General features: G+C 44.0%; 1 protein-coding gene across 1 annotated transcript in view; it reads left to right on the top strand.

Moving 5' to 3' along the window:
• The first annotated feature begins 481 nt into the window (after positions 1-481).
• Positions 482-11,533, top strand: part of GRM4 (glutamate metabotropic receptor 4) — a 307,680-nt gene continuing 296,628 nt past the window's right edge. The window contains exon 1 of the mRNA XM_083617972.1: positions 482-1,530. The gene's annotated coding sequence lies outside the window, so the exon portion shown is untranslated. The remainder of the gene's footprint in view (positions 1,531-11,533) is intronic.

Below are 11,533 nucleotides of genomic sequence, written 5' to 3'. Positions count from 1 at the left end.
TTCTTAAAAGGTAAGAAATGGGTGATAGATGTCATAATAAAAAGTCAATCAGTTCCATAGTCCTCATCCATTATGTTTATATCACAGCGTTAAACACATAATAGGGCTAACATCTATAATGTCGTCAGTGCCTATAAATACATCATGCCATCGTGTCACATCTGATCTCAATATTCATTCTGCTGCTTTCTACATTCCAAGGTTTGCATTTCAAAACATTCATTAAAAAAGTAGGTGGAGGGTCTCTCTCCCCCCCCCACATTTCATTGTGTTTTCCACTCCAATATATGCAGGGAAGCCAAGAATGGCCCTATATAGAATTGCATGAGTTCCTAGGATCATTTTCAGCTTCCTTTGCCACCATATCAAGGTGTACTAGTTCTTTAAAAGGCTGGCAGAAATCAAAGCCTTGAGCTTCGCAGCAGCTCTTAATGCAAAACTTCCAAGCCTCCCTCCTTTCTGGCTGCTGTGCATGCTGTTCAGCAGATGTTATCAGATTGAATTTAGTTTAGCGTGACTGTAGATCCCCCCCGCCCTTTCACTCTGCTTCCTCTCCATATATATCTTTCCGTCCAAGGACCATTCTCCTCCTGCTGATATTCCCAAACGCCGAAAGAACAAGAGAGGACTTTTTGGGGAGGGGGCTTTTCTATCTCCCCTAAGTGACAAGAAGGATCGCGTTTTATTCAATACCGCACGTTCAGGCTCTCTCCCGGCAGGAATTTCGCTGCTTAATGTGTTAAAAGATTATAGGATTTCTTTGAAATTGAAAAGGGGGGGCAACTGGATGGTGTGTACTGTCGAAGCCTGTTTCAGCTTCGTTGACCCTGGAATACAGCTTTTCTTCGGCAAGATTCGAGGACGATAAGAGTCCCCGTCCCCCCGCAGCCTCTAGAGCTTTTTAACGGCTGGCTCTGGAACGGACGACTTTTTCAGCACTATTCCGAGCGGACAGCTCCTTGGGGCTAGCATTGCTTATCTAAGGCACTTCGAAAGAAGCATTTTTGTGTGTGTGTGTGTGTGTGTGTGTGTGTGTGTGTGTCGAAGAAGGAGGAGGGGGACTCAGACCGCTAGATAGCCTGGTTAGAGCCAACAATATTCATTAATTATATCAGGAGGTGAAAGAGGGAAGCAGGAAACCTGCAACAGTCACAGGCTTGCCGTATCCCACACAGAAGGAAAGGGGCTGCACAACCTTCCGGCTATGTTTAGGTGAAAGACAGGAGGGAAAAGAAAGAGCGAGAGTTGCCATCACGAACTGCCTTCTAAACTATGCAAGACCCATCCTGATTTTGGACAGAGGAAATAGACGCGTCCAACCACCGTGTGATCTATTCGGCTACTAGGCGGAAGGCAAGGGAGAGCGAGTTTTAAAAGCACAACACCCGAAGGAGCTTTGCAGCACAAGCACTGGGAATAGCTTCGTGCTCAGCTCCTCAGGAAAGTGAAGCTTGCAGGGAGTAGGGGAAACGTGGATTTAAAAAACGCAGGGATGGGAGGATCTCGCCCAACTTCGCCTGGTTTCTGAGGGTGAGTCCTGCGATCTGCCTTGATAGCGGTGAAGTTTGGGGTTTGAGGGGATCTCCCTCGTATAGGCTGGGGATTTATGTTCTACCCCTGCTTTCTTTTAGCCTTCCCTCTCCGGCAAAAACTTGAAAAGCAGGCAATTGCCCTATATTCCAGGGCTGGAGAAATGCACTCCCCACCCCCTCTTTGAGAAAATACCGGATCCCCAAGATTGCAGCTAACAAGGGGCGTGTAGCTCTGCATTTGTGTGTCTCCGTGGCGAGCTATTAGCCCAGCTTTCTTACTATAGCGAGGGAAGAACTCGCCACATGTGAGGAACTTTGCTGTGGGTTGAGGGCTTTGATGTTGGAGGATATGCTAATGAACGTCTCAGCACTGCCAGGGGGATTGGATGGGGCGATGAAGGATGAGCGCCGGGGTCCTGCTAATGGTTTGCAGTGAATCACTGGGATTGTAGGGCTGAACTGGGAAGGCGAGATGGGAAAGCATTCCCCAGATGCCGTGGTCAATATAACAGGACTCCGTTATCATGGAGGGCAGGCGGGGAAAGAGCTGCAGCAGAAAACAGGAATATTCTATCAAATGATCAGGCACCGTTGCCTTTCCCCCATTCATTTCTGTAATGCATCTGCATGCACATTTTAGTTATTTTGTTTTAAAGCGTGAGCGGTTCATCGGCGCCGAGAAAGGAAACCTGCAGCAATTTGGGCTGCAGCATTTAAGAAGGCATTTAAACACAACAGTTTTTTTTTTAAATTTAATTTTTTTTTTAAAAAAATGAAGCCAGAACAGCGGGGAGTGGTGCTTTTCGCTGCTGGGTGAGCAAAGGAAATAAGACGGGTGGGGGATGGGGAGGAAGAGGGAGATTATGAAGAGAGACCCAGACAGCACCTGGGCGACGGAGTGCTGTGTGATGCTTATTCATCATGGTTTAGATTCCTGGCGAGCTGTTTCAATTCCTTTCCGCTCCTCTGTTTCTGAGTTAATTGCATTAATAGTTTTCGTTTGCAAACCCTAGATCACGGTGGATGGATCGCTTCTTGGTGCTCTGCTAATCTTTCCCATGATAAGCTTTCTTTCTCCACCCCTTTTACTATATGCCACCCCCCCTCTCTCTCTCTCTCTCTCTCTCTCTCTCTCTCTCTCTCTCTCTCACACACACACACACACACACACACACACACACACTCTTCTACCTCTAAGCTACAACCTTTGGCTCTTTTGCTTAGGATATTGAACAACAAAAGCGTCTCTTTAACTCCTGTCCACCGAGCTCAGGATGGAATTGTTTTGCCGCTTTGGGGAGGGGATGCATTTTTAATACCTTCTGCAGAAAAGATAACGAGTCGCGGGGTGAGAATACACCTGAGAAGCAAAGAGCTATATGCAATGGTTTGCAGCCAGCTCGTTTCTACTCACAGTAGACCCACTGAAATAAATGGACTTGAACCAGTCATGTCTATGGATTTCAATGGGTCTACTCTGAGTAGAACTCATGTTGGAGACTACCCAATACTGTAATAATAGCCCACGCAGGGAGCTGTACAAGGTAGCTATATCCATTTAGTCACTTGTTCTGGCTAGATCTTTCCGGAAGTTCACTACATTGCTACAGTGGTCTCTTTAGCCCTCCTGGCTTCTCAGGAGGAGGAGGAGGTACTAATAGCTGGCAGTGGGAAGGAGAAGACTAACAAACTTCTATTTGTATCTGGCTTCACTAGCAGCACAAGACCAAAGGTCTGTGTGTCCACTGCAGGCAGTAAATAACAGCTATCTATGTTGGGGCAGCCTGTGTGCTCCAATTTGACTATAAACTGATGAGGGAGAGGCGAAGAAGCCTCTCCACTTGGTGGCATTTTGAGGTTAAGGGCAAAATGAGGAAGGCCAGGCCACCTTCCCTCCTTCAGATTTGTTTAAAGTGTTGTTGCTCTTGAAACACATCTCAGGACACCAGGCTGAGGCATTGTTTGTGCAGTGTAGTCAAGCATAATTGGTTGTGTATTTCCCTTTAGGACAGCTCTCTGAGCAGTTCTTTTGTAAAAACGGATCAGGGATTTCTGCATATAAGGAAAGCTGATGGGACATAAAGTCTAAACAACAGTTTCTAGTCCCCTCTGAATCTAAGCTTCTACACTCATTTGTTTTGCTGTAATAAATTTGCCATGCCCATTTCAGCCCTGGCGGGGAGCCACTTCCTATCAGAAAACCACCACCATCAATTTGATTATATCAGCACTTATGAGGCTCAAGGATGAGTCATTGCTGTTGTTGACTCACCTTTGGCTTGAAGAGTTGAAGAGGATTTTACAAGGTAGTACTCAAACAAACAGGAGGCTTCATAGCATAATGGATTATCTTAAACACAACCTGTGGACAAAAGACCTATCTGGTACCTCAGCATTAGGACATCCCTAATTCAGCTTTGAGGTTTTTTCCTACCATCAAGCGGTATATAATTTTTATGAAATAAATAAAATGTCATAATTTCTACCTTTTCCTACCTAAATTCCAGAGATAATCTCCAGATCTATTTATCTGTTTTGCCACTGTGTTCAATGGCAATGCAGAGGAGCTCAAGATTTCCTTTCTTCAGGACCTCCTGATGTTCTGAAGGAGGAAGAAGCCCAGAAGATACCTCCTGAATGATAGAATCATCACATTTGTTTCCCAATATTTGTGTCCCAATCCAAGCTGTTGTAGAAGAAGGGTAGTGTAAATGCCAAATCCTACCCCACAGTTTCAAGGCTTCTGGCTACCAAATAGCTTCACGGATAAGATAAAGCTACAATCACTCCTCTTCTTCCACCAGGACACACAAAGCATAATGCTCATGACCATAGCATTTATTTTTGTTCACCATTTAGCTGGTTTCTGAAGGAGTCCAGAGGATGTGATTTATAGGATGTAGCATTTAGCTGTCCATATTGGCCAGCTGGCCATTCTAGGCCCACAACCTGTAGGGACACCATCAGCACCATTAACTGTGTGGGAAGTATAGGGAAGCCAAATCAGAATGATGCTTCTTTGAAGTCATATTGTTTCCAAAGTGGTTGTTAGCGTGCACACACACACACACAAATATTAACATGATAAATGTATATTAGCACCACTGGTTGTGTCGTATTAATACAGTGGTACCTCGGGTTACAGATGCTTCAGGTTACATATGCTTCAGGTTACAGACTCTGCTAACCCAGAAATAGTGCTTCAGGTTAAGAACTTTGCTTCAGGGTGATAACACAAATCATGCAGTGGCGGCGCAGCGGCAGCAGCAGGAGGCCCCATTAGCTAAAGTGGTGCTTCAGGTTAAGAACAGACCTCCAGAACGAATTAAGTTCTTAACCCAAAGTACCACTGTATAAGTCTGGCATTTTTAAGCTCCTATCAAACCCTGACAATATTTACAGACAATTTCTTTATACCATTCTTGGGCTGGCTTCTGGTCAGCAGTGGCGTAGCGTGGGGGGTGCAGGGGGGGCGGACCGCACCGGGCGCAACATCTGGGGTTAGGGCAAATCAATGGGTTAGGGGGCGCAAATCCACGGGTTAGGGGGCGCAAATCCACGGGTTAGGGGGCGTAAATTACTTGCCTTGCCCCGGGTGCTGACAACCCACGCTACGCCACTGCTGGTCAGTGCTGGAAAACAACCAAGGACTAATTTTTGGTATCTCTCCCACTGGCAAAACCCCAAAACTGTTGCCACTGAGCACCAGAAAGATGCATAGCTTTGTAACTTTTCTGTCGAGTGGCCCAAGAACTCTTTGTGCCCCTTTTTCAAATATGTCAGGAGAGAACTGCTGAAGAACAAACAGCCATTTGCAAGCCTTCCACCTCCACCTCCATTTCCACTTGTGTAATCTTTGCTGCCCAGCTGAGCATGCTCATTGCTGCTTTGCTCATCTAGTCTCCTTTGCTTATTGTTATCTTGTAGCAATAAGAAAATCTTCCCACTGAAATTAATGACTTAACATTCACATGCATTACGCATCATGGCCTGGGAAGAAACTACTCTGGGGATATCAAGAGCTGCTCCACTGAAAATACTTTGCATATATCTCAGCCCTAAAGATTCTTAACATTGGCTGGTTTGAAAAGAAGGGGTGCCAGGTGTTCCGCATGTTGCTATCCTGGTACACAGATATATTGAAGTCAAATGCAAGCTTTGTTTGAAGATCCTGGGCACCTATTTTTACTTTGTGCCTCCTTACAACATGGGCATCACTGTCATTTGGAAACTGTGCTGCCCTAGTTAGAAAGAGGCTATCAAAAATTCATTTCAAGATTTCATTGCGTTTGGCAAGCTCAGGAATAAAGATGGACTTTCCCCCCTCTTCCTTCCTCCCTCTCCTGACTGAGATGTGCTGGGTGAGTTTGTTTACTAGCACATGTTTGCTGCCAGGACAAATCCGTTGCTCTGCTTGCCTTTCCACCTGTCACTCTTGTTGTAGAATCCTGTGATCTGTCTATCATGGTCGCCCAATTCACAGCGCTCTTAATTTTCAATGTGAGAAAAAAATGGTTTTGCTTTAGAAGATTGTGGCAGAAGGCTGAGTGGAAATGCTGAATAGAGCAGGCAGTGACAGTCAGGCTGTGATCAGTGCCACCACTAGAGGCATGTCATCCGTTTCTTCCAAAACTCTGTGGAGCTTTGAGCCAAAGTCTTTGCTAACCACCTGGATTTAGTTGAGCAGACCCTGCTCTAGGCAATGAAAATGTTCTTCTTTAAAAGTCTGCACTGTGAGGTCAATTGTTATTAATTGGCAGGCTTATGATTGGTTACAGGCTACCCTCCCCCCCCATGGCCTTGAGCTTTCATAAGAGATAGGAACATCGGGAGCATCAGGAGATAACTGTCATTAGCTGGACCACATTCAGTGGTGATAACTGTTAACTGGCTTTTAATTGGGCCATGATTATATAAGAGTTCATGCTAATTCATATAGGCACCAGTGAATTAAGGCTGTATTTTAATCATTTTATAATGTTCAGGCTGTTAACTTGCTGCTAAGAAAACCATCCATAGCCAGCGGATTAAAGGTTTTTAAAGCAGACAAACAATGTGAGCTTTATTTTTCATGAGGTGGTTTAAAACCAGCTCCCCTTCTTTTTTGTTCTGCTGTACTTAAACACAGTCTTTGCAATAAAATCCACAGCCAAAGCAAGGTCCCCTATAATAACCTCTCAAGTGTGCATGTGTGTGGAAACCAGTGTAAGCTAACCGGAGTATTATGCTGATATAAGACTGCCCTTGCTCTCCAGAGGATTAGTGCAGGTGGAGGAAATGGTCCTGAATTAAAGGGGAAGAATAGACAGGGATACAATTCACGACTGCCAGAGCAGCAGAAGCAAGGTGGTAGTTCTGTCCATTTGAGCTTATCAACATGGGAAATCAGGTTATTTAGGATTAATGGGTTTTAATCACTTTATTGGCAGGTTCTGTTTCCTGGGTGGAGAAAAGGGACTGAGAAAGAGAAATTACAGCTGGTTGGTTAAGGCTGCAGACAGAAAAATAGGATTTCTAGATTTATGCCACATTTGAAGAGGAAGGGGAAAACATAGAATGGGGAGGGGGTCTGTAATGGCTCTTCTACACATAATATAATTCATGTGTGAGTATTATATCACTTTTATACATATTTTGCCACAGGCACATATCACACCAGGCGAAATGTGGAGGCAGGTCTGTCCAGCAGATTTGGACAGCAAAACACAGGTTCATTACACACACCAGTGTACATGTGGATGCATGCAAATTTTCTGCATTGAAGTGACATCTGTGCAGAAAACCCTGCACATGTGAACTCAGTCCTCTGTTGAACAGCAAATTGCATATATCTTTTGCAACAACTTTGTGCTGCCTTTTACTCAACTATAAAATGGGCAGGTATTCTTTATGCACCATGTGGATTTTCAAGAGCTTCTGTGATTCATTGTTACATCATTTCAATCCTGCTGTTCTTCAGACTAACATTTGGGGAGTCTAAAGACATTTTAATAGTGGGGTTAACAAGTGAAGCTGTGTTGTGCAGCAGGAAATGAGACCGCCTAATCTACAGTAAATACCATGTACGATAGCATTTTCAAAGTATGCAAAACAAGTATGCATTCTGTAGAAAACTTTTGTCTTTGTACCTTTTTTGGCCCGTCATTTGCATGCTCTTAATGATACCTCTTAATCAGGGAATGCAATCAATTTATTGTAGTGTCACTGTGAGTATTTACACCAAAAAGCTAGATCTTTAGGTGACATACACATATGTTTGGGCAATAGTTCTCAGAATACTATTAAAACAGTATCTGGGCACAACACATGTCTAATATATTATTATTATTATTGTTATTATTATTATTATACAGTATTTAAGAAAAACAACTAGGAGTGATTTTTCCCTTTATGACACTTTAGGTACCATTTTGCCATGGAATGAATGCTGGAATGAATAAACAGACTAATATTTTATTTCTCTACTTTCCCCCTTCATCTGTGGCGTAATGAAGTGATATTCTCTGCTTGCCTACAGTGAGGCTGCTTGAAGTTGTTTAGCTTTGACTTCAGCAGCATTTATTAATGAGTTCCATTTGTATTCCATGTTCCCATCAAGGAGGTCAGGGTGGGAGGCATTGAGATTATCTCACAACAAGCAAAGGAGGTAGGTTAGGTGGAAATATTGTGATGGGCCAAAGCTTACTGGTGGGAACCTAGGTCTCCTTGGATCAATTCTGACTCTCTCCCATGTTGGTCTCTTCCATGGTTATGGTCATAAGTGGATAAACTTGCAACAACACACCATGTCTAACTGAGCTTTTTTGAGGACTTATTTTAGATGTTCATAGTAGCACAAGAAACGAATTGTGTTTCTCTTAGGGTTTTATGCTTTGTTTTGCTAGGCTTTCTTTTCTCCTGAACTCTCTTTCTCTGCTTCAGTTCTATTGGGGCTTATAGAACTTTTCTTCTATATCAGGGGAACTTTCTCAGACTGAGAGCCATTCTTCCCTCCAGGCAACCTTCTGGGGGCCACATGACAGTGGTCAGCAGAGGCACTAGCTTGAGAGGGCAAAGGGGGAGGGCGACGTCACACATGCACAATGTCCCAATGTTGTGCACGCAACAACAGGATGTCAGGGGTGGAGCCGAATGTGGCGGCAGCATGGTTTCAATGGCCAGTGGCCCCCTCTCCTTGTCCTCCTGCCACTACCAATGGCAGGGGGCTCCTTTGACCCTCCTTCCCCATACCTTTTGTACCCTTCCCCTCTCCTTTTGTACTTGGCTCCACGCTTAGCCCCCTCCACCCCCTTATTTTTTTGGCCCAGCTCTCCCCAAAATATTGAGGAGCCCAGTGGGGTCAGAGGCAAAAGTGAGCAGAGCAACTCCTGCTTTATATTAACTGAATACTTAGGATAAAAAAACCCAAGTCAACAAACTATGAAAAGGCAATATCCTCTTTTTTCTGTGGCTCAAGTGTGTGTGTGTTGTGTGGGGCACTGTGGTTGGGAAACAGGAGGTTCTTTGAAGAGCTGTGGTTGCAGTGTGTGGTTTGCACTCTGAAAAGTGACGCAGTTAAGGCAGATAATGTGGCATAATATTTCTTCTTTTCCGCACCTCTCAGATCGTTCCATTAACATGTCAAAAACAGGCCACAACTCCACCTGACACCTGAATAACCCACCAGAGAGTTTCCTGACTAGTACATAAACACCAGTATTAAAGATGCTGCAGTTAGAATTTGGCTAGCATTTGATGGATGGCCCTCTTCTGCAAGAACCGCGATCCAGGTTTGCTCTTTATGGCTCTACTGGCTCAGTGGGGCTAATGAGTAAAGTATGTGAGAATATTCAGGAGATGAGGCCAAATCATTTTATAGTCCTATACTTTATGTTACAGGTGCTGATGTAACACGGTACAGTTATATGGAAGTCAATAGAGTTATAGTAGTTTAATGGATTTTTCTCTTACCCCATCCCGCCAGCATCTGAGTTGCATTTTTCTGCTGGGTTAAAGCAGGTTCTTTTGGTTTATGAACAGCCTAAAATTAGTGCTGTGCCAAAATCTGTCCTCCAATTTCTTTCATGTTTTCTTCTCCTGCGTTTTTCTTCTTCACTCCTGAGGCATTTTAGAATTTCAGGGGTTTCTTAGACACCCCTAACATTGTGAGGTGGCTGAAGGTGGTATGCTTGTTTTCCTTTTCCAGCAAATATTTCTCCAGAACACTGCAGCCTCCCTGGCTGCCCACACTCCCTGATCTGGGAGGAGTTAGTATGGGCAGGAATTTGGTAAAACCTAGTCACAAGTTTACCAATACACATGCTGTTTGTGAGAAGCCACCTTAGGCTTGTGGTTCTTTAGATCTGAGGATATGATAAAGAGACCATAGGAGAGATGGGTCAGCTGTATTGCAGCAGAAGGTTGTTCATTTGATGCCTTTTTCTTTTCATCCAGCCCAACTTTAGGGCTGAAGGAGCGTCTCCACCCCCATCGTTCTGCCTGGACACTGAGGTCCAGCGCCAAGGGCCTTCTGTTGGTTCCCTCACTACGAGAAGCGGAGTTACAGGGAACCAGGCAGAGGGCTTTCTTGGTAGTGGCACCCACCCTGTGGAACGCCCTCCCATCAGATGTCAAAGAAATCAACAACTATATGATATTTAGGAGACATCTGAAGGCAGTCCTGTTTAGGGAAGTTTTTAACATTTGATGTTTTAATGTATTTTTAATCTTTTGCTGGAAGCCACCCAGAGTTATCCAGATTCCTAATGGACAGCTTTCTCCATCATATTGTCTACTTAGGCCAGACTCTAACTACAATAAGGTTTTAAAAAATATATCTAATGAAGTATGAGCTGGGTAGATACCAGCCCCTTTTGGGTGCTAGGGCAGGTAGCAGGACTGCTTGCAAGAACAAGAAGTTGGTGATCTTTCCAGAAGCAGTGGGTGGCATGCTGGGGTTCAGTAGCTCAACTGACTGTCACCTGGCTGCATCCCTGCAGCATATCAGGACAGAGAGAGGGAGGTTGGCATGGTGCAGTCTGGTGTTCCTGCCAGTGCATTGCACTGCACTGTCCTCATTGCTGCACCCCTCCCCTTCTCAGCCCCAGTGTGCTGCCATTTCAAGTGACTGGCATAGTCTCACCACACTATCTGCTGTTGCTATCTATTCTGAACAAAATAACACAACATGATGGCCAATAACAATGACACTAAACACTATTTATAGACTAATATAAATGATCAGAAATTGCAACCAAAGTCTCTAAATCTTCTTCACCAGTTGTGGTAGAATAATTCAAAAGTTCAATATATACATAATCTGTCACCAAATATCGCCGGAACAGAGTTTCCGGATAACCAATCTGTTTCGTTCAATGCTTCATCAGCCAATCTTGATCAATTCTTCATCAGCCAGACTTGTAAGAATTAATATGAGAAGGATGCAGTTCAATTTCTCAACAAGCTGAAATTACAATATACATGCGATGAAACCTGCGTCTGTATAAAATAAATTGCATAATACAATATATACAACTAAGATACATACCCAATCTTACATATAAGTAAATATAAATGCTGTAGAAAGCAATGATCCACTGACTGGACGGGGTACTGTTTTCATCTGGTTGTCAGGCATTCTTGCTGTTAATGTTGTGCTGTGTCTTTAATTTCCCTTACTGTACAGTGGTGCCTCGCAAGACAAAATTAATTCGTTCTGCGAGTTTTTTTGTCTTGCGAATTTTTCGTCTTGCGAAGCACGGAACTGCACCTCTTCAAGAAATGCACCCTGGGTATTAACGGTTTTAAGAAAAAGGAAACAAACTTGCAAGACGTTTTCGTCTTGCAAAGCAAGCCCATAGGGAAATTCGTCTTGCGAAGCAACTCAAAAAACGAAAAACTCTTTCGTCTTGCGAGTTTTTCGTCTTACGAGGCATTCGTCTTGCGAGGTACCACTGTATATTAGTTTCACCTGTGGCTAACTATATTATGTTCTTTACAATTTGTTACCAGCATCAGTGACT

The sequence above is a fragment of the Podarcis filfolensis genome, assembly GCF_964270895.1.
Source record: "Podarcis filfolensis genome assembly, chromosome: 6".
NCBI classification, from domain to species: domain Eukaryota; kingdom Metazoa; phylum Chordata; class Lepidosauria; order Squamata; family Lacertidae; genus Podarcis; species Podarcis filfolensis.
The sequence above is the reverse complement of the archived record's forward strand: the minus strand, read 5'-3'. Positions and strand labels throughout refer to the sequence as shown.